The sequence below is a fragment of the Eschrichtius robustus genome, chromosome 9 (assembly GCF_028021215.1).
Source record: "Eschrichtius robustus isolate mEscRob2 chromosome 9, mEscRob2.pri, whole genome shotgun sequence".
NCBI classification, from domain to species: domain Eukaryota; kingdom Metazoa; phylum Chordata; class Mammalia; order Artiodactyla; family Eschrichtiidae; genus Eschrichtius; species Eschrichtius robustus.
In genome coordinates, this window is record NC_090832.1 from 84,260,583 (window position 1) to 84,284,368 (window position 23,786).

Genomic DNA, 23,786 nt, shown 5'->3' on the forward strand with positions numbered 1-23,786 from the left:
AAACTTTTTGTAGATTAGATTGCATGCGTCTAACACTCCCTGAGGTTGAGCTTTTATCCATTTTCCTTTTTTTTAAAAAGAGTGTGAGTAAAACATAACTCTTCATAATCTCTTCTTGAAACATTTGCCTGTTTTGAATTTTTTTGTCCATTCCCACCTTCAGCACATTTTTTTAGGGCAGGTGTCCTTTAGAGCCCTGAGTCCTTGTGAATGTTAAGTGAGCATTAGCTGTGAGTTTAAAGCTGCTCTTGCAGGAGACAGCCACAAGGTGGCAGCGTTTCTCCTTTACCAAATTTGGTTACTACGGAAACAGAGCCTTAATGGAAGTGGTGTTCTAGGTTGTATATTAGAATGGAATGTGCCAGGAAAAAGCCCTTTAAGTTTTTGTCTGATTACTTCTTGTTCATATTTGTAATTTACTTTTATTTTTTATCCCAGCAAATTTGATTACAATGGTTTGATTGCTCTAGGTGTGCAAGATGTGGTTCTTTCACACATATACATGTATCTATTCTTCCTCAAATCCTTTTCCCATGTAGGGTTATGACACAATGTTGAGTAGTCTTCTCCTGGTCTTCCGTACGTCTTTGGTGGTTATATATTTCACATGGTTTGTATATCTCTGTTAACCTCAATATGATAATGTATCCAATCCTCATCCCTTTCTATATGGTGAACCATAAGTTTTTTTCATGAATCTGTGATTGCCTTTCTCTGTGGAAATATCTACATTGGCATCAATTTTTAAGTAACTCCTAAAAGTGAATTGAAAGCATATGTGTCTCTTGCTTTCTCACTTACTACAGGTGGCGTGATTACATCTAGACTCATCCATGGTGCTGCAAATGGCATTGTTTCATTTTTTTCACTAGCGAATATTCCATCTGTACATGGAGGAGTTCTTCTTTGTCCACCCATCTGTTGGTAGACTTTTTGGTTACTTCCATATGCTGGCTATTGTATTACTGTGCCATGCAGATTTGCCTGCCTGTGTCTTTCCAATTCTCTCTTCTTAGATTATAGGTCGAGGAGTGGGCCTGCTGGATCATATGGTAGCTCAATGTTTACCTTTTTAAGGCACCTCCATTCTGCTGTCATTTGTAGCCCTCTCCAACTTACGTCCCACTTGAATTTGAGGGTATGCATTTCTCCACAACACCTTCAGCATTTATTGTTTGTAGTTTCCTTGCTGATGGTTATTCTGACAAGTGTGAGCTGATACCTCTTTGTGGTTGAATTTGCATGTGCCTCATAATCCGGTGAAATTGAGCTTTAAGGCATGTCCTTTTTATTTTTCAAGCTGTGATTACTCCTTAGTTCTTCAAAGTGATCTCTTAAAATATGTGTCACATTTTGAAATGTTTTGGCCATTACCTCCCTCAAGACATTTTGAGGGCAGGTTTCATTTACAATCCTGCAGTACTTGTTCCTATGAAATGACCATGAGCACAGGCTTTAAAGCTGCTTTTGCAGGTAACTGCCAGAGGGTGGCAGCCTTTCTATGTTCCCCACCCTGGTACCTAGGGAAAAGCCCTTGCGGCTTGTGGTGTTTCTCGGTTATAAATTAGAGTTGAGTGTGCCCGGACAAACCCACACAAGCTGATGTCTCCTGAATTTTGTTGGTTTTTTAAATGTAATTTTTATTTTTTATTAGAGTAATTTCCCACTGGGTACGTGGAGCACTTCTACTTTGTGCATTCCTCGGTTGATGGACATTTTCATTGCTTCCAGGTGTTGGCTATGGTAAATGTTGTTGGAGTGCTGGATTGCCAGCCTGTGACTTTTTAATTCTCATTTTCTCAGGTGATAGGCCCAGCAGTGGGTGTGATTGATTGACTGGTAGCACCGTGTTTCCCTTTTCAAAGCACCTTCTTTGTGTTTTCTTTAGTGCCTCTTACCACGTCACCCTTAGAATCGAGGGTACGCATTCCTCCACAATCGATTTAGCATTTATTGTTTGCAGCATTTATGCTAATGGCCCTACTGGCTGCTGTGAGCTGATAGGGTTTTGTAATTTGGGTTTGCATGTCTTTGAAAATTCGTAAAACTCACCATTTTTCTCCACCGTTTTCTTTTCTGTTAAAAAAAGGAAACAATTGGGAGTACAATATAACTCTTGAAATTCTCTTCTTGGAAGGTTGCCGTCTTTTGAATTTTTTGGTCGATTTTCCACCCCAGAGTTTTTTTAGAGAGTAGGTGTCATTTCCCGAACTGCAACATTGGTGAATATTTAGTGACATTTAGCAATGGGTTTAAAGCTGCTGTTGTGGGAAGTGGCCTCAAGCAGGCAGCATTTCTCCATTCCCAAGTCTGGGTAGTAGGGCAGCAGAGCCTTTCTGGAAGTCGTGTTGCTAGGTTGTAAATTACATTGTAATGTGCATGGAGAAAGCCCCATAAGTTTATGTGTCATTATTTGTTCTTGTATTTTAAAAGTGTTTTAATTGGGGTAAAGCTTAGAATATTGTTTGTCCTAGGTGTACACAATCTGGTTCATTTGTACATTATATATGTCTATTCAAGTACAGATCCTCTTCCCATGTAAAATGTTACTGAGGGTTCCGCAGACCTCACTTGCTATATGGTCGGTCTTTTTGAGATATGTTTATAATATGTGTTTGTATACATATAGTAACACTAATCTTAATTTATCCCTTCCCCCCACCTTTCCTTTTAGATGAGCACAGTTTGTTTTCTAAGTCTGTGAGTGTCTTTCTCTGTGGAAATATGTTCATTTGTGTCAGTTATTAGATAACGCCTATAAGTGATATCATAGAATATAGGTCTTTTGCTCTCCGACTTACCTCATGTTTCGTGATTATCTCCAGACTCATTTGTGGTGCCTCAGAGAGCAATGGTTCATTGTTTTCCATGGCTAATATTCCATTGTGTACATGGACCACTTCTTCTTTATCCATTCACCTGTTGTTGGGCATTTTCATTGCTTCACTGTCTTGGCTATTGTGAATAAGGCTGCACTGCAGCTTTTGCGGCCTGAGTCTTCTCGATTCTTGTCTTCTCAGGTGAGAGGTCCAATGGTGCGCCTGCTGGCTTGAATGGTACCTCCATTTTTACTTTTAAACACAGCTCCTTTCTGTTATCATTATTGGCTGTTACCCCTTTACGGCTCACCAGCAGGTAGAGGGTACACAGTTCTCTAAAACCCCTTCAGCATGTATTGTTTGTAGACTTTTTGCTGATGGTCAGTCGACTGGTGTAAGTTGAAACTTTTTATAGAATAGATTGCATGGGTCTAACACTCCCTGAGGTTGAGTTTTTATCCATTTTCCTTTTTTTTAAAACACCGTGAGTAAAACTTAACTCTTCATACTCTCTTCTTGAAACATTTGCCTGTTTTGAATTTTTTTGTCCATTCCCTCCTTCAGCACATTTTTTTTAGGGCAGGTGTCCTTTACAGCCCTGAGTCCTTGTGTATGTTAAGTGAGCATTAGCTGTGAGTTTAAAGCTGCTCTTGCAGGAAACGGCCACAAGGTGGCAGCATTTCTCCTTTTCCAAATTTCGTAACTAGGGAAACAGAGGCTTAATGGAAGTGGTGTTCTAGGTTGTAAATTAGAATGGAATGTGTCAGGAAAAAGCCCTTTAAGTTTATGTCTGATTACTTCTTGTTCATATTTGTAATTTACTTTTTATTCTTTATCCCAGCACATTTGATTACAATGGTTTGTTTTTTCTAGGTGTGCAAGATGTGCTTCTTTCACACATATACATGTATCTATTCTTCCACGCATCCTTTTCCCATGTAGGTCATGACACAATGTTGAGTAGTCTTCTCCTGGTCTTCCGTACGTCTTTGTTGATTATATATTTCACATGGTTTGTATATCTCTGTTAACCCCGATATGGTAATGTATCCAATCCTCATCCCTTTCTATTTGGTGAACCATAAGATTTTTCTAATGAATCTCTGATTGCCTTCCTCTGTGGAAATATCTTCACTGGTATCAATTTTTAAGTAACTCCTAAAAGTGATATGATAGGATATGTGTCTTTTGCTTTCTCACTTACTACAGGTGGCGTGCTTACGTCTAGACTCATGTATGGGCTGCAAATGGCATTGTTTCATTTTTTTCACTAGCGAATATTCCATCTGTACATGGAGGAGTTCTTCTTTGTCCACCCATCTGTTGGTGGACTTTTTGGTTACTTCCATATCTTGGCTATTGTAATACTGTGCCATGCAGATTTGCCTGCCTGTGTCTTTCCAATTCTCTCTTCTTAGATTATAGGTCGAGGAGTGAGCCTGCTGGATCATATGGTAGCTCAATGTTTACCTTTTTAAGGCACCTCCATTCTGCTCTCATTTGTGGCCCTTTCCAACTTACGTCCCCCTTGAAGTTGAGGGTACGCATTTCTCCACAACACCTTCAGCATTTTTGTCTGTAGATTTCTTGTTAATGGTTATTCTGACAATTGTGAGCTGATACCTTTTTGTGGTTGAATTCGCACGTGCCTCATAATCCGTTGAAATTGAGCTTTAAGGCATGTCCTTTTTATTTTTCAAGCTGTGATTACCCCTTAGTTCTTCAAATTGTTCTCTTAAAGTATGCGTCACATTTTGAAATGTTTTGGCCATTACCTCCCTCAAGACATTTTGAGGGCAGGTTTCATTTACAGTTCTGCAGTACTTGTTCCTATGAAATGACCATTAGCACAGGCTTTAATGCTGCTTTTGCAGATAACTGCCAGAGGGTGGCAGCCTTTCTATGTTCCCCACCCTGGTAACTAGGGAGAAGCCCTTGCGGCCTGTGGTGTTTCTCGGTTATAAATTAGAGTGGAGTGTGCCCGGACAAACCCACACAAGCTGATGTCTCCTTACTTTTGTTGGAGTTTTAAATTTAATTTTTATTTTTTATTGGAGTAATTTTCCACCGTGTACGTGGACCACTTCTACTTTGTGCATTCCTCGGTTGATGGACATTTTCATTGCTTCCAAGCGTTGGCTATGGTAAATATTGTTGGAGTGCAGGATTGCCAGCCTGTGACTTTTTGATTCTCATTTTCACAGGTGATAGGCCCAGCAGTGGGTGTGATTGACTGACTGGTAGCACCGTGTTTTCCTTTTCAAAGCACCTTCTTTGTGTTTTCATTACTGGCACTTACCACGTCCCCCTTAGAATCGAGGGTACGCATTTCTCCACAATCGCTTCAGCATTTATTGTTTGCCGCATTTATGCTAATGGCCGTACTGGCTGCTGTGAGCTGATAGGTTTTTGTAATTTGGGTTTGCATGTCTTTGAAAATTCATAAAACTCATCATTTTTCTCCACCGTTTACTTTTCTGTTAAAAAAAAGGAAACAGTTGGGAGTACAATATATCTCTTGAAATTGTCTTCTTGGAAGGTTGCCCTATTTTGAAATTTTTGGTCGATTTTCCACCCCAGAATTTTTTTAGAGAGCAGGTGTCATTTCCCGAACTGCAAGTTTGGTAAATATTTAGTGACCTTTAGCAATGGGTTTAAAGCTGCTGTTGTGGGAAGTGGCCTCAAGAAGGCAGCATTTCTCCATTCCCAAATCTGGGTAGTGGGGCAGCAGAGCCTTTCTGGCAGTCGTGTTCCTAGGTTGTAAATTAAATTGGAATGTGCATGGAGAAACCCCCATACTTTTATGTCTCTTTATTTCTTCTTGGATTTAAAATTTTTTTTTAATTGGGGTAAAGCTTAGAATATTGTTTGTCCTAGGTGTACACAATCTGGTTCATTTGTACATTATATATTTCTATTCAAGTACAGATCCTCTTCCCATGTAAAATGTTACAGAGGGATCCACAGACCTCCCTTGCTACATGGTCGGTCTTTTTGAGATATGTATATAATATGTGTTTGTATAGATATAGCAACACTAATCTTAATTTATCCATTCTCCCCACCTTTCCTTTTAGATGAGCATAGTTTGTTTTCTAAGTCTGTGAGTGTCTTTCTCTGTGGAAATATATTCATTTGTGTCAGTTATTAGATAACGTCTATAAGTGATATCATAGAATACAGGTCTTTGGTTTCCGAGTTACCTCATGTTTCGTGATTATCTCCAGACTCATTTGTGGTGCCTCAAAGAGCAATGGTTCATTGTTTTCCATGGCTAATATCCCATTGTGTACATGGACCACTTCTTCTTTATCCATTCACCTGTTCTTGGACATTTTGATTGCTTCACTGTCTTGGCTATTGTGAATAAGGCTGCACTGCAGCTTTTGCGGCCTGTGTCTTCTCGATTCTTGTCTTCTCAGGTGAAAGGTCCAATGGTGCGCCTGCCGGATTGAATGGTACCTCCATTTTTACTTTTAAACACAGCTCCTTTCTGTTCTCATTATTGGCTGTTACCCCTTTCCGTCTCACCAGCAGGTAGAGGGTACACAGTTCTCTAAAACCCCTTCAGGATTTATTGTTTGTTGACTTTTTGCTGATGATCAGTCGACTGGTGTAAGTTGAAACTTTTTGTAGATTAGATTGCATGCGTCTAACACTCCCTGAGGTTGAGCTTTTATCCATTTTCCTTTTTTTTTAAAAAGAGTGTGAGTAAAACATAACTCTTCATAATCTCTTCTTGAAACATTTGCCTGTTTTGAATTTTTTTGTCCATTCCCACCTTCAGCACATTTTTTTAGGGCAGGTGTCCTTTAGAGCCCTGAGTCCTTGTGAATGTTAAGTGAGCATTAGCTGTGAGTTTAAAGCTGCTCTTGCAGGAGACAGCCACAAGGTGGCAGCGTTTCTCCTTTACCAAATTTGGTTACTACGGAAACAGAGCCTTAATGGAAGTGGTGTTCTAGGTTGTATATTAGAATGGAATGTGCCAGGAAAAAGCCCTTTAAGTTTATGTCTGATTACTTCTTGTTCATATTTGTAATTTACTTTTATTTTTTCTCCCAGCAAATTTGATTACAATGGTTTGATTGCTCTAGGTGTGCAAGATGTGGTTCTTTCACACATATACATGTATCTATTCTTCCTCGAATCCTTTTCCCATGTCGGGTTATGACACAATGTTGAGTAGTCTTCTCCTGGTCTTCCGTACGTCTTTGGTGGTTATATATTTCACATGGTTTGTATATCTCTGTTAACCCCAATATGATAATGTATCCAATCCTCATCCCTTTCTATATGGTGAACCATAAGTTTTTTTCATGAATCTGTGATTGCCTTTCTCTGTGGAAATATCTACATTGGCATCAATTTTTAAGTAACTCCTAAAAGTGAATTGATAGCATATGTGTCTCTTGCTTTCTCACTTACTACAGGTGGCGTGATTACATCTAGACTCATCCATGGTGCTGCAAATGGCATTGTTTCATTTTTTTCACTAGCGAATATTCCATCTGTACATGGAGGAGTTCTTCTTTGTCCACCCATCTGTTGGTAGACTTTTTGGTTACTTCCATATGCTGGCTATTGTAATACTGTGCCATGCAGATTTGCCTGCCTGTGTCTTTCCAATTCTCTCTTCTTAGATTATAGGTCGAGGAGTGGGCCTGCTGGATCATATGGTAGCTCAATGTTTACCTTTTTAAGGCACCTCCATTCTGCTGTCATTCGTAGCCCTCTCCAACTTACGTCCCACTTGAATTTGAGGGTATGCATTTCTCCACAACACCTTCAGCATTTATTGTTTGTAGTTTCCTTGCTGATGGTTATTCTGACAAGTGTGAGCTGATACCTCTTTGTGGTTGAATTTGCATGTGCCTCATAATCCGGTGAAATTGAGCTTTAAGGCATGTCCTTTTTATTTTTCAAGCTGTGATTACTCCTTAGTTCTTCAAAGTGATCTCTTAAAATATGTGTCACATTTTGAAATGTTTTGGCCATTACCTCCCTCAAGACATTTTGAGGGCAGGTTTCATTTACAATCCGGCAGTACTTGTTCCTATGAAATGACCATGATCACAGGCTTTAAAGCTGCTTTTGCAGGTAACTGCCAGAGGGTGGCAGCCTTTCTATGTTCCCCACCCTTGTACCTAGGGAAAAGCCCTTGTGGCCTGTGGTGTTTCTCGGTTATAAATTACAGTGGAGTGTGCCCGGACAAACCCACACAAGCTGATGTCTCCTGAATTTTGTTGGTTTTTTAAATGTAATTTTTATTTTTTATTAGAGTAATTTCCCACTGGGTACGTGGAGCACTTCTACTTTGTGCATTCCTCGGTTGATGGACATTTTCATTGCTTCCAGGTGTTGGCTATGGTAAATGTTGTTGGAGTGCTGGATTGCCAGCCTGTGACTTTTTGATTCTCATTTTCACAGGTGATAGGCCCAGCAGTGGGTGTGATTGACTGACTGGTAGCACCGTGTTTTCCTTTTCAAAGCACCTTCTTTGTGTTTTCATTACTGGCACTTACCACGTCCCCCTTAGAATCGAGGGTACGCATTTCTCCACAATCGCTTCAGCATTTATTGTTTGCCGCATTTATGCTAATGGCCGTACTGGCTGCTGTGAGCTGATAGGTTTTTGTAATTTGGGTTTGCATGTCTTTGAAAATTCATAAAACTCATCATTTTTCTCCACCGTTTACTTTTCTGTTAAAAAAAAGGAAACAGTTGGGAGTACAATATATCTCTTGAAATTGTCTTCTTGGAAGGTTGCCCTATTTTGAAATTTTTGGTCGATTTTCCACCCCAGAATTTTTTTAGAGAGCAGGTGTCATTTCCCGAACTGCAAGTTTGGTGAATATTTAGTGACCTTTAGCAATGGGTTTAAAGCTGCTGTTGTGGGAAGTGGCCTCAAGAACGCAGCATTTCTCCATTCCCAAATCTGGGTAGTGGGGCAGCAGAGCCTTTCTGGCAGTCGTGTTCCTAGGTTGTAAATTAAATTGGAATGTGCATGGAGAAACCCCCATACTTTTATGTCTCTTTATTTCTTCTTGGATTTAAAATTTTTTTTTAATTGGGGTAAAGCTTAGAATATTGTTTGTCCTAGGTGTACACAATCTGGTTCATTTGTACATTATATATTTCTATTCAAGTACAGATCCTCTTCCCATGTAAAATGTTACAGAGGGATCCACAGACCTCCCTTGCTACATGGTCGGTCTTTTTGAGATATGTATATAATATGTGTTTGTATAGATATAGCAACACTAATCTTAATTTATCCATTCTCCCCACCTTTCCTTTTAGATGAGCATAGTTTGTTTTCTAAGTCTGTGAGTGTCTTTCTCTGTGGAAATATATTCATTTGTATCAGTTATTAGATAACGCCTATAAGTGATATCATAGAATACAGGTCTTTGGTTTCCGAGTTACCTCATGTTTCGTGATTATCTCCAGACTCATTTGTGGTGCCTCAAAGAGCAATGGTTCATTGTTTTCCATGGCTAATATCCCATTGTGTACATGGACCACTTCTTCTTTATCCATTCACCTGTTCTTGGACATTTTGATTGCTTCACTGTCTTGGCTATTGTGAATAAGGCTGCACTGCAGCTTTTGCGGCCTGTGTCTTCTCGATTCTTGTCTTCTCAGGTGAAAGGTCCAATGGTGCGCCTGCCGGATTGAATGGTACCTCCATTTTTACTTTTAAACACAGCTCCTTTCTGTTCTCATTATTGGCTGTTACCCCTTTCCGTCTCACCAGCAGGTAGAGGGTACACAGTTCTCTAAAACCCCTTCAGGATTTATTGTTTGTTGACTTTTTGCTGATGATCAGTCGACTGGTGTAAGTTGAAACTTTTTGTAGATTAGATTGCATGCGTCTAACACTCCCTGAGGTTGAGCTTTTATCCATTTTCCTTTTTTTAAAAAGAGTGTGAGTAAAACATAACTCTTCATAATCTCTTCTTGAAACATTTGCCTGTTTTGAATTTTTTGGTCCATTCCCACCTTCAGCACATTTTTTTAGGGCAGGTGTCCTTTAGAGCCCTGAGTCCTTGTGAATGTTAAGTGAGCATTAGCTGTGAGTTTAAAGCTGCTCTTGCAGGAGACAGCCACAAGGTGGCAGCGTTTCTCCTTTACCAAATTTGGTTACTACGGAAACAGAGCCTTAATGGAAGTGGTGTTCTAGGTTGTATATTAGAATGGAATGTGCCAGGAAAAAGCCCTTTAAGTTTATGTCTGATTACTTCTTGTTCATATTTGTAATTTACTTTTATTTTTTATCCCAGCAAATTTGATTACAATGGTTTGATTGCTCTAGGTGTGCAAGATGTGGTTCTTTCACACATATACATGTATCTATTCTTCCTCGAATCCTTTTCCCATGTAGGGTTATGACACAATGTTGAGTAGTCTTCTCCTGGTCTTCCGTACGTCTTTGGTGGTTATATATTTCACATGGTTTGTATATCTCTGTTAACCTCAATATGATAATGTATCCAATCCTCATCCCTTTCTATATGGTGAACCATAAGTTTTTTTCATGAATCTGTGATTGCCTTTCTCTGTGGAAATATCTACATTGGCATCAATTTTTAAGTAACTCCTAAAAGTGAATTGAAAGCATATGTGTCTCTTGCTTTCTCACTTACTACAGGTGGCGTGATTACATCTAGACTCATCCATGGTGCTGCAAATGGCATTGTTTCATTTTTTTCACTAGCGAATATTCCATCTGTACATGGAGGAGTTCTTCTTTGTCCACCCATCTGTTGGTAGACTTTTTGGTTACTTCCATATGCTGGCTATTGTATTACTGTGCCATGCAGATTTGCCTGCCTGTGTCTTTCCAATTCTCTCTTCTTAGATTATAGGTCGAGGAGTGGGCCTGCTGGATCATATGGTAGCTCAATGTTTACCTTTTTAAGGCACCTCCATTCTGCTGTCATTCGTAGCCCTCTCCAACTTACGTCCCACTTGAATTTGAGGGTATGCATTTCTCCACAACACCTTCAGCATTTATTATTTGTAGTTTCCTTGCTGATGGTTATTCTGACAAGTGTGAGCTGATACCTCTTTGTGGTTGAATTTGCATGTGCCTCATAATCCGGTGAAATTGAGCTTTAAGGCATGTCCTTTTTATTTTTCAAGCTGTGATTACTCCTTAGTTCTTCAAAGTGATCTCTTAAAATATGTGTCACATTTTGAAATGTTTTGGCCATTACCTCCCTCAAGACATTTTGAGGGCAGGTTTCATTTACAATCCTGCAGTACTTGTTCCTATGAAATGACCATGAGCACAGGCTTTAAAGCTGCTTTTGCAGGTAACTGCCAGAGGGTGGCAGCCTTTCTATGTTCCCCACCCTGGTACCTAGGGAAAAGCCCTTGCGGCCTGTGGTGTTTCTCGGTTATAAATTAGAGTGGAGTGTGCCCGGACAAACCCACACAAGCTGATGTCTCCTGAATTTTGTTGGTTTTTTAAATGTAATTTTTATTTTTTATTAGAGTAATTTCCCACTGGGTACGTGGAGCACTTCTACTTTGTGCATTCCTCGGTTGATGGACATTTTCATTGCTTCCAGGTGTTGGCTATGGTAAATGTTGTTGGAGTGCTGGATTGCCAGCCTGTGACTTTTTAATTCTCATTTTCTCAGGTGATAGGCCCAGCAGTGGGTGTGATTGATTGACTGGTAGCACCGTGTTTCCCTTTTCAAAGCACCTTCTTTGTGTTTTCTTTAGTGCCTCTTACCGCGTCCCCCTTAGAATCCAGGGTACGCATTCCTCCACAATCGATTTAGCATTTATTGTTTGCAGCATTTATGCTAATGGCCCTACTGGCTGCTGTGAGCTGATAGGGTTTTGTAATTTGGGTTTGCATGTCTTTGAAAATTCGTAAAACTCACCATTTTTCTCCACCGTTTTCTTTTCTGTTAAAAAAAGGAAACAATTGGGAGTACAATATAACTCTTGAAATTCTCTTCTTGGAAGGTTGCCGTCTTTTGAATTTTTTGGTCGATTTTCCACCCCAGAGTTTTTTTAGAGAGTAGGTGTCATTTCCCGAACTGCAACATTGGTGAATATTTAGTGACATTTAGCAATGGGTTTAAAGCTGCTGTTGTGGGAAGTGGCCTCAAGCAGGCAGCATTTCTCCATTCCCAAGTCTGGGTAGTAGGGCAGCAGAGCCTTTCTGGAAGTCGTGTTGCTAGGTTGTAAATTACATTGTAATGTGCATGGAGAAAGCCCCATAAGTTTATGTGTCATTATTTGTTCTTGTATTTTAAAAGTGTTTTAATTGGGGTAAAGCTTAGAATATTGTTTGTCCTAGGTGTACACAATCTGGTTCATTTGTACATTATATATGTCTATTCAAGTACAGATCCTCTTCCCATGTAAAATGTTACTGAGGGTTCCGCAGACCTCACTTGCTATATGGTCGGTCTTTTTGAGATATGTTTATAATATGTGTTTGTATACATATAGTAACACTAATCTTAATTTATCCCTTCCCCCCACCTTTCCTTTTAGATGAGCACAGTTTGTTTTCTAAGTCTGTGAGTGTCTTTCTCTGTGGAAATATGTTCATTTGTGTCAGTTATTAGATAACGCCTATAAGTGATATCATAGAATATAGGTCTTTTGCTCTCCGACTTACCTCATGTTTCGTGATTATCTCCAGACTCATTTGTGGTGCCTCAGAGAGCAATGGTTCATTGTTTTCCATGGCTAATATTCCATTGTGTACATGGACCACTTCTTCTTTATCCATTCACCTGTTGTTGGGCATTTTCATTGCTTCACTGTCTTGGCTATTGTGAATAAGGCTGCACTGCAGCTTTTGCGGCCTGAGTCTTCTCGATTCTTGTCTTCTCAGGTGAGAGGTCCAATGGTGCGCCTGCTGGCTTGAATGGTACCTCCATTTTTACTTTTAAACACAGCTCCTTTCTGTTATCATTATTGGCTGTTACCCCTTTACGGCTCACCAGCAGGTAGAGGGTACACAGTTCTCTAAAACCCCTTCAGCATGTATTGTTTGTAGACTTTTTGCTGATGGTCAGTCGACTGGTGTAAGTTGAAACTTTTTATAGAATAGATTGCATGGGTCTAACACTCCCTGAGGTTGAGCTTTTATCCATTTTCCTTTTTTTTAAAACACCGTGAGTAAAACTTAACTCTTCATACTCTCTTCTTGAAACATTTGCCTGTTTTGAATTTTTTTGTCCATTCCCTCCTTCAGCACATTTTTTTTAGGGCAGGTGTCCTTTACAGCCCTGAGTCCTTGTGTATGTTAAGTGAGCATTAGCTGTGAGTTTAAAGCTGCTCTTGCAGGAAACGGCCACAAGGTGGCAGCATTTCTCCTTTTCCAAATTTCGTAACTAGGGAAACAGAGGCTTAATGGAAGTGGTGTTCTAGGTTGTAAATTAGAATGGAATGTGTCAGGAAAAAGCCCTTTAAGTTTATGTCTGATTACTTCTTGTTCATATTTGTAATTTACTTTTTATTCTTTATACCAGCACATTTGATTACAATGGTTTGTTTTTTCTAGGTGTGCAAGATGTGCTTCTTTCACACATATACATGTATCTATTCTTCCACGCATCCTTTTCCCATGTAGGTCATGACACAATGTTGAGTAGTCTTCTCCTGGTCTTCCGTACGTCTTTGTTGATTATATATTTCACATGGTTTGTATATCTCTGTTAACCCCGATATGGTAATGTATCCAATCCTCATCCCTTTCTATTTGGTGAACCATAAGATTTTTCTAATGAATCTCTGATTGCCTTCCTCTGTGGAAATATCTTCACTGGTATCAATTTTTAAGTAACTCCTAAAAGTGATATGATAGGATATGTGTCTTTTGCTTTCTCACTTACTACAGGTGGCGTGCTTACGTCTAGACTCATGTATGGGCTGCAAATGGCATTGTTTCATTTTTTTCACTAGCGAATATTCCATCTGTACATGGAGGAGTTCTTCTTTGTCCACCCATCTGTTGGTGGACTTTTTGGTTACTTCCATATCTTGGCTATTGTAATACTGTGCCATGCAGATTTGCCTGCCTGTGTCTTTCCAATTCTCTCTTCTTAGATTATAGGTCGAGGAGTGAGCCTGCTGGATCATATGGTAGCTCAATGTTTACCTTTTTAAGGCACCTCCATTCTGCTCTCATTTGTGGCCCTTTCCAACTTACGTCCCCCTTGAAGTTGAGGGTACGCATTTCTCCACAACACCTTCAGCATTTTTGTCTGTAGATTTCTTGTTAATGGTTATTCTGACAATTGTGAGCTGATACCTTTCTGTGGTTGAATTCGCACGTGCCTCATAATCCGTTGAAATTGAGCTTTAAGGCATGTCCTTTTTATTTTTCAAGCTGTGATTACCCCTTAGTTCTTCAAATTGTTCTCTTAAAGTATGCGTCACATTTTGAAATGTTTTGGCCATTACCTCCCTCAAGACATTTTGAGGGCAGGTTTCATTTACAGTTCTGCAGTACTTGTTCCTATGAAATGACCATTAGCACAGGCTTTAATGCTGCTTTTGCAGATAACTGCCAGAGGGTGGCAGCCTTTCTATGTTCCCCACCCTGGTAACTAGGGAGAAGCCCTTGCGGCCTGTGGTGTTTCTCGGTTATAAATTAGAGTGGAGTGTGCCCGGACAAACCCACACAAGCTGATGTCTCCTTACTTTTGTTGGAGTTTTAAATTTAATTTTTATTTTTTATTGGAGTAATTTTCCACCGTGGACGTGGACCACTTCTACTTTGTGCATTCCTCGGTTGATGGACATTTTCATTGCTTCCAAGCGTTGGCTATGGTAAATATTGTTGGAGTGCAGGATTGCCAGCCTGTGACTTTTTGATTCTCATTTTCACAGGTGATAGGCCCAGCAGTGGGTGTGATTGACTGACTGGTAGCACCGTGTTTTCCTTTTCAAAGCACCTTCTTTGTGTTTTCATTACTGGCACTTACCACGTCCCCCTTAGAATCGAGGGTACGCATTTCTCCACAATCGCTTCAGCATTTAATGTTTGCCGCATTTATGCTAATGGCCGTACTGGCTGCTGTGAGCTGATAGGTTTTTGTAATTTGGGTTTGCATGTCTTTGAAAATTCATAAAACTCATCATTTTTCTCCACCGTTTACTTTTCTGTTAAAAAAAAGGAAACAGTTGGGAGTACAATATATCTCTTGAAATTGTCTTCTTGGAAGGTTGCCCTATTTTGAAATTTTTGGTCGATTTTCCACCCCAGAATTTTTTTAGAGAGCAGGTGTCATTTCCCGAACTGCAAGTTTGGTAAATATTTAGTGACCTTTAGCAATGGGTTTAAAGCTGCTGTTGTGGGAAGTGGCCTCAAGAAGGCAGCATTTCTCCATTCCCAAATCTGGGTAGTGGGGCAGCAGAGCCTTTCTGGCAGTCGTGTTCCTAGGTTGTAAATTAAATTGGAATGTGCATGGAGAAACCCCCATACTTTTATGTCTCTTTATTTCTTCTTGGATTTAAAATTTTTTTTTAATTGGGGTAAAGCTTAGAATATTGTTTGTCCTAGGTGTACACAATCTGGTTCATTTGTACATTATATATTTCTATTCAAGTACAGATCCTCTTCCCATGTAAAATGTTACAGAGGGATCCACAGACCTCCCTTGCTACATGGTCGGTCTTTTTGAGATATGTATATAATATGTGTTTGTATAGATATAGCAACACTAATCTTAATTTATCCATTCTCCCCACCTTTCCTTTTAGATGAGCATAGTTTGTTTTCTAAGTCTGTGAGTGTCTTTCTCTGTGGAAATATATTCATTTGTGTCAGTTATTAGATAACGCCTATAAGTGATATCATAGAATACAGGTCTTTGGTTTCCGAGTTACCTCATGTTTCGTGATTATCTCCAGACTCATTTGTGGTGCCTCAAAGAGCAATGGTTCATTGTTTTCCATGGCTAATATCCCATTGTGTACATGGACCACTTCTTCTTTATCCATTCACCTGTTCTTGGACATTTTGATTGCTTCACTGTCTTGGCTATTGTGAATAAGGCTGCACTGCAGCTTTTGCGGCCTGTGTCTTCTCGATTCTTGTCTTCTCAGGTGAAAGGTCCAATGGTGCGCCTGCCGGATTGAATGGTACCTCCATTTTTACTTTTAAACACAGCTCCTTTCTGTTCTCATTATTGGCTGTTACCCCTTTCCGTCTCACCAGCAGGTAGAGGGTACACAGTTCTCTAAAACCCCTTCAGGATTTATTGTTTGTTGACTTTTTGCTGATGATCAGTCGACTGGTGTAAGTTGAAACTTTTTGTAGATTAGATTGCATGCGTCTAACACTCCCTGAGGTTGAGCTTTTATCCATTTTCCTTTTTTTTTAAAAAGAGTGTGAGTAAAACATAACTCTTCATAATCTCTTCTTGAAACATTTGCCTGTTTTGAATTTTTTTGTCCATTCCCACCTTCAGCACATTTTTTTAGGGCAGGTGTCCTTTAGAGCCCTGAGTCCTTGTGAATGTTAAGTGAGCATTAGCTGTGAGTTTAAAGCTGCTCTTGCAGGAGACAGCCACAAGGTGGCAGCGTTTCTCCTTTACCAAATTTGGTTACTACGGAAACAGAGCCTTAATGGAAGTGGTGTTCTAGGTTGTATATTAGAATGGAATGTGCCAGGAAAAAGCCCTTTAAGTTTATGTCTGATTACTTCTTGTTCATATTTGTAATTTACTTTTATTTTTTCTCCCAGCAAATTTGATTACAATGGTTTGATTGCTCTAGGTGTGCAAGATGTGGTTCTTTCACACATATACATGTATCTATTCTTCCTCGAATCCTTTTCCCATGTCGGGTTATGACACAATGTTGAGTAGTCTTCTCCTGGTCTTCCGTACGTCTTTGGTGGTTATATATTTCACATGGTTTGTATATCTCTGTTAACCCCAATATGATAATGTATCCAATCCTCATCCCTTTCTATATGGTGAACCATAAGTTTTTTTCATGAATCTGTGATTGCCTTTCTCTGTGGAAATATCTACATTGGCATCAATTTTTAAGTAACTCCTAAAAGTGAATTGATAGCATATGTGTCTCTTGCTTTCTCACTTACTACAGGTGGCGTGATTACATCTAGACTCATCCATGGTGCTGCAAATGGCATTGTTTCATTTTTTTCACTAGCGAATATTCCATCTGTACATGGAGGAGTTCTTCTTTGTCCACCCATCTGTTGGTAGACTTTTTGGTTACTTCCATATGCTGGCTATTGTAATACTGTGCCATGCAGATTTGCCTGCCTGTGTCTTTCCAATTCTCTCTTCTTAGATTATAGGTCGAGGAGTGGGCCTGCTGGATCATATGGTAGCTCAATGTTTACCTTTTTAAGGCACCTCCATTCTGCTGTCATTCGTAGCCCTCTCCAACTTACGTCCCACTTGAATTTGAGGGTATGCATTTCTCCACAACACCTTCAGCATTTATTGTTTGTAGTTTCCTTGCTGATGGTTATTCTGACAAGTGTGAGCTGATACCTCTTTGTGGTTGAATTTGCATGTGCCTCATAATCCGGTGAAATTGAGCTTTAAGGCATGTCCTTTTTATTTTTCAAGCTGTGATTACTCCTTAGTTCTTCAAAGTGATCTCTTAAAATATGTGTCACATTTTGAAATGTTTTGGCCATTACCTCCCTCAAGACATTTTGAGGGCAGGTTTCATTTACAATCCGGCAGTACTTGTTCCTATGAAATGACCATGATCACAGGCTTTAAAGCTGCTTTTGCAGGTAACTGCCAGAGGGTGGCAGCCTTTCTATGTTCCCCACCCTTGTACCTAGGGAAAAGCCCTTGTGGCCTGTGGTGTTTCTCGGTTATAAATTAGAGTGGAGTGTGCCCGGACAAACCCACACAAGCTGATGTCTCCTGAATTTTGTTGGTTTTTTAAATGTAATTTTTATTTTTTATTAGAGTAATTTCCCACTGGGTACGTGGAGCACTTCTACTTTGTGCATTCCTCGGTTGATGGACATTTTCATTGCTTCCAGGTGTTGGCTATGGTAAATGTTGTTGGAGTGCTGGATTGCCAGCCTGTGACTTTTTGATTCTCATTTTCACAGGTGATAGGCCCAGCAGTGGGTGTGATTGACTGACTGGTAGCACCGTGTTTTCCTTTTCAAAGCACCTTCTTTGTGTTTTCATTACTGGCACTTACCACGTCCCCCTTAGAATCGAGGGTACGCATTTCTCCACAATCGCTTCAGCATTTATTGTTTGCCGCATTTATGCTAATGGCCGTACTGGCTGCTGTGAGCTGATAGGTTTTTGTAATTTGGGTTTGCATGTCTTTGAAAATTCATAAAACTCATCATTTTTCTCCACCGTTTACTTTTCTGTTAAAAAAAAGGAAACAGTTGGGAGTACAATATATCTCTTGAAATTGTCTTCTTGGAAGGTTGCCCTATTTTGAAATTTTTGGTCGATTTTCCACCCCAGAATTTTTTTAGAGAGCAGGTGTCATTTCCCGAACTGCAAGTTTGGTGAATATTTAGTGACCTTTAGCAATGGGTTTAAAGCTGCTGTTGTGGGAAGTGGCCTCAAGAACGCAGCATTTCTCCATTCCCAAATCTGGGTAGTGGGGCAGCAGAGCCTTTCTGGCAGTCGTGTTCCTAGGTTGTAAATTAAATTGGAATGTGCATGGAGAAACCCCCATACTTTTATGTCTCTTTATTTCTTCTTGGATTTAAAATTTTTTTTTAATTGGGGTAAAGCTTAGAATATTGTTTGTCCTAGGTGTACACAATCTGGTTCATTTGTACATTATATATTTCTATTCAAGTACAGATCCTCTTCCCATGTAAAATGTTACAGAGGGATCCACAGACCTCCCTTGCTACATGGTCGGTCTTTTTGAGATATGTATATAATATGTGTTTGTATAGATATAGCAACACTAATCTTAATTTATCCATTCTCCCCACCTTTCCTTTTAGATGAGCATAGTTTGTTTTCTAAGTCTGTGAGTGTCTTTCTCTGTGGAAATATATTCATTTGTATCAGTTATTAGATAACGCCTATAAGTGATATCATAGAATACAGGTCTTTGGTTTCCGAGTTACCTCATGTTTCGTGATTATCTCCAGACTCATTTGTGGTGCCTCAAAGAGCAATGGTTCATTGTTTTCCATGGCTAATATCCCATTGTGTACATGGACCACTTCTTCTTTATCCATTCACCTGTTCTTGGACATTTTGATTGCTTCACTGTCTTGGCTATTGTGAATAAGGCTGCACTGCAGCTTTTGCGGCCTGTGTCTTCTCGATTCTTGTCTTCTCAGGTGAAAGGTCCAATGGTGCGCCTGCCGGATTGAATGGTACCTCCATTTTTACTTTTAAACACAGCTCCTTTCTGTTCTCATTATTGGCTGTTACCCCTTTCCGTCTCACCAGCAGGTAGAGGGTACACAGTTCTCTAAAACCCCTTCAGGATTTATTGTTTGTTGACTTTTTGCTGATGATCAGTCGACTGGTGTAAGTTGAAACTTTTTGTAGATTAGATTGCATGCGTCTAACACTCCCTGAGGTTGAGCTTTTATCCATTTTCCTTTTTTTTAAAAAGAGTGTGAGTAAAACATAACTCTTCATAATCTCTTCTTGAAACATTTGCCTGTTTTGAATTTTTTGGTCCATTCCCACCTTCAGCACATTTTTTTAGGGCAGGTGTCCTTTAGAGCCCTGAGTCCTTGTGAATGTTAAGTGAGCATTAGCTGTGAGTTTAAAGCTGCTCTTGCAGGAGACAGCCACAAGGTGGCAGCGTTTCTCCTTTACCAAATTTGGTTACTACGGAAACAGAGCCTTAATGGAAGTGGTGTTCTAGGTTGTATATTAGAATGGAATGTGCCAGGAAAAAGCCCTTTAAGTTTATGTCTGATTACTTCTTGTTCATATTTGTAATTTACTTTTATTTTTTATCCCAGCAAATTTGATTACAATGGTTTGATTGCTCTAGGTGTGCAAGATGTGGTTCTTTCACACATATACATGTATCTATTCTTCCTCGAATCCTTTTCCCATGTAGGGTTATGACACAATGTTGAGTAGTCTTCTCCTGGTCTTCCGTACGTCTTTGGTGGTTATATATTTCACATGGTTTGTATATCTCTGTTAACCTCAATATGATAATGTATCCAATCCTCATCCCTTTCTATATGGTGAACCATAAGTTTTTTTCATGAATCTGTGATTGCCTTTCTCTGTGGAAATATCTACATTGGCATCAATTTTTAAGTAACTCCTAAAAGTGAATTGAAAGCATATGTGTCTCTTGCTTTCTCACTTACTACAGGTGGCGTGATTACATCTAGACTCATCCATGGTGCTGCAAATGGCATTGTTTCATTTTTTTCACTAGCGAATATTCCATCTGTACATGGAGGAGTTCTTCTTTGTCCACCCATCTGTTGGTAGACTTTTTGGTTACTTCCATATGCTGGCTATTGTATTACTGTGCCATGCAGATTTGCCTGCCTGTGTCTTTCCAATTCTCTCTTCTTAGATTATAGGTCGAGGAGTGGGCCTGCTGGATCATATGGTAGCTCAATGTTTACCTTTTTAAGGCACCTCCATTCTGCTGTCATTCGTAGCCCTCTCCAACTTACGTCCCACTTGAATTTGAGGGTATGCATTTCTCCACAACACCTTCAGCATTTATTATTTGTAGTTTCCTTGCTGATGGTTATTCTGACAAGTGTGAGCTGATACCTCTTTGTGGTTGAATTTGCATGTGCCTCATAATCCGGTGAAATTGAGCTTTAAGGCATGTCCTTTTTATTTTTCAAGCTGTGATTACTCCTTAGTTCTTCAAAGTGATCTCTTAAAATATGTGTCACATTTTGAAATGTTTTGGCCATTACCTCCCTCAAGACATTTTGAGGGCAGGTTTCATTTACAATCCTGCAGTACTTGTTCCTATGAAATGACCATGAGCACAGGCTTTAAAGCTGCTTTTGCAGGTAACTGCCAGAGGGTGGCAGCCTTTCTATGTTCCCCACCCTGGTACCTAGGGAAAAGCCCTTGCGGCCTGTGGTGTTTCTCGGTTATAAATTAGAGTGGAGTGTGCCCGGACAAACCCACACAAGCTGATGTCTCCTGAATTTTGTTGGTTTTTTAAATGTAATTTTATTTTTTATTAGAGTAATTTCCCACTGGGTACGTGGAGCACTTCTACTTTGTGCATTCCTCGGTTGATGGACATTTTCATTGCTTCCAGGTGTTGGCTATGGTAAATGTTGTTGGAGTGCTGGATTGCCAGCCTGTGACTTTTTAATTCTCATTTTCTCAGGTGATAGGCCCAGCAGTGGGTGTGATTGATTGACTGGTAGCACCGTGTTTCCCTTTTCAAAGCACCTTCTTTGTGTTTTCTTTAGTGCCTCTTACCGCGTCCCCCTTAGAATCCAGGGTACGCATTCCTCCACAATCGATTTAGCATTTATTGTTTGCAGCATTTATGCTAATGGCCCTACTGGCTGCTGTGAGCTGATAGGGTTTTGTAATTTGGGTTTGCATGTCTTTGAAAATTCGTAAAACTCACCATTTTTCTCCACCGTTTTCTTTTCTGTTAAAAAAAGGAAACAATTGGGAGTACAATATAACTCTTGAAATTCTCTTCTTGGAAGGTTGCCGTCTTTTGAATTTTTTGGTCGATTTTCCACCCCAGAGTTTTTTTAGAGAGTAGGTGTCATTTCCCGAACTGCAACATTGGTGAATATTTAGTGACATTTAGCAATGGGTTTAAAGCTGCTGTTGTGGGAAGTGGCCTCAAGCAGGCAGCATTTCTCCATTCCCAAGTCTGGGTAGTAGGGCAGCAGAGCCTTTCTGGAAGTCGTGTTGCTAGGTTGTAAATTACATTGTAATGTGCATGGAGAAAGCCCCATAAGTTTATGTGTCATTATTTGTTCTTGTATTTTAAAGTGTTTTAATTGGGGTAAAGCTTAGAATATTGTTTGTCCTAGGTGTACACAATCTGGTTCATTTGTACATTATATATGTCTATTCAAGTACAGATCCTCTTCCCATGTAAAATGTTACTGAGGGTTCCGCAGACCTCACTTGCTATATGGTCGGTCTTTTTGAGATATGTTTATAATATGTGTTTGTATACATATAGTAACACTAATCTTAATTTATCCCTTCCCCCACCTTTCCTTTTAGATGAGCACAGTTTGTTTTCTAAGTCTGTGAGTGTCTTTCTCTGTGGAAATATGTTCATTTGTGTCAGTTATTAGATAACGCCTATAAGTGATATCATAGAATATAGGTCTTTTGCTCTCCGACTTACCTCATGTTTCGTGATTATCTCCAGACTCATTTGTGGTGCCTCAGAGAGCAATGGTTCATTGTTTTCCATGGCTAATATTCCATTGTGTACATGGACCACTTCTTCTTTATCCATTCACCTGTTGTTGGGCATTTTCATTGCTTCACTGTCTTGGCTATTGTGAATAAGGCTGCACTGCAGCTTTTGCGGCCTGAGTCTTCTCGATTCTTGTCTTCTCAGGTGAGAGGTCCAATGGTGCGCCTGCTGGCTTGAATGGTACCTCCATTTTTACTTTTAAACACAGCTCCTTTCTGTTATCATTATTGGCTGTTACCCCTTTACGGCTCACCAGCAGGTAGAGGGTACACAGTTCTCTAAAACCCCTTCAGCATGTATTGTTTGTAGACTTTTTGCTGATGGTCAGTCGACTGGTGTAAGTTGAAACTTTTTATAGAATAGATTGCATGGGTCTAACACTCCCTGAGGTTGAGCTTTATCCATTTTCCTTTTTTTTAAAACACCGTGAGTAAAACTTAACTCTTCATACTCTCTTCTTGAAACATTTGCCTGTTTTGAATTTTTTTTGTCCATTCCCTCCTTCAGCACATTTTTTTTAGGGCAGGTGTCCTTTACAGCCCTGAGTCCTTGTGTATGTTAAGTGAGCATTAGCTGTGAGTTTAAAGCTGCTCTTGCAGGAAACGGCCACAAGGTGGCAGCATTTCTCCTTTTCCAATTTCGTAACTAGGGAAACAGAGGCTTAATGGAAGTGGTGTTCTAGGTTGTAAATTAGAATGGAATGTGTCAGGAAAAAGCCCTTTAAGTTTATGTCTGATTACTTCTTGTTCATATTTGTAATTTACTTTTTATTCTTTATCCCAGCACATTTGATTACAATGGTTTGTTTTTCTAGGTGTGCAAGATGTGCTTCTTTCACACATATACATGTATCTATTCTTCCACGCATCCTTTTCCCATGTAGGTCATGACACAATGTTGAGTAGTCTTCTCCTGGTCTTCCGTACGTCTTTGTTGATTATATATTTCACATGGTTTGTATATCTCTGTTAACCCCGATATGGTAATGTATCCAATCCTCATCCCTTTCTATTTGGTGAACCATAAGATTTTTCTAATGAATCTCTGATTGCCTTCCTCTGTGGAAATATCTTCACTGGTATCAATTTTTAAGTAACTCCTAAAAGTGATATGATAGGATATGTGTCTTTTGCTTTCTCACTTACTACAGGTGGCGTGCTTACGTCTAGACTCATGTATGGGCTGCAAATGGCATTGTTTCATTTTTTTCACTAGCGAATATTCATCTGTACATGGAGGAGTTCTTCTTTGTCCACCCATCTGTTGGTGGACTTTTTGGTTACTTCCATATCTTGGCTATTGTAATACTGTGCCATGCAGATTTGCCTGCCTGTGTCTTTCCAATTCTCTCTTCTTAGATTATAGGTCGAGGAGTGAGCCTGCTGGATCATATGGTAGCTCAATGTTTACCTTTTTAAGGCACCTCCATTCTGCTCTCATTTGTGGCCCTTTCCAACTTACGTCCCCCTTGAAGTTGAGGGTACGCATTTCTCCACAACACCTTCAGCATTTTTGTCTGTAGATTTCTTGTTAATGGTTATTCTGACAATTGTGAGCTGATACCTTTCTGTGGTTGAATTCGCA